This window comes from Corvus brachyrhynchos, unplaced genomic scaffold (assembly GCF_000691975.1).
Source record: "Corvus brachyrhynchos isolate BGI_N302 unplaced genomic scaffold, ASM69197v1 scaffold4, whole genome shotgun sequence".
Lineage (NCBI taxonomy): Eukaryota > Metazoa > Chordata > Aves > Passeriformes > Corvidae > Corvus > Corvus brachyrhynchos.
In genome coordinates, this window is record NW_008237878.1 from 8378960 (window position 1) to 8379513 (window position 554).

A 554-nucleotide genomic window follows, 5' to 3' on the forward strand; every position below is an offset into this window, starting at 1 on the left:
CCCCCCTCCCCCCACCCCCCGCCTCACAGCGAGGGCAGGAAGGGCACGGTAGAGAGGGAGGTCCCTAGCTCCTCAGGGTGCGTGCTGTGGTGGGGTTTGGTGCTTCCTGGATTCCTGCTTCCTGTCAACCAGGCTTGGTGCCATGGGGCTGGGGGTGTGCTGGGCCCTTGTCCTGTCCCCAGTTCAGCAGTCCCCAGCATGCTTCTCAGGGAGCTGGCCAACAGCGTGAGCCCTCTGTCAGATCTGTGCTGGAACCATTGCTGTGGAGCAGCTCAGCTCTGCAGATGTAATCAAGACCACGATGGCATGATCTAATCGCTTCCACTTCCTTCTTCCTGGCGCTGATAAGTGGGACGCTGCTCATGTGCTGGACAGGAGTAGCCCACTGGGGCAGGCCTGGGGGGCATCGCAGGGCCTGCACCCACAGCTGCTCATCGCTGTGCCATGCAGAGCCCATGCTGGGAGCACACGGGTGCCGCTGGTGTTCTCAGTCACATCATGTCACAGCCCAGCTGAGCCCTGGGGCTCCTGCTGGACAGGCTGGGGTGGGCACA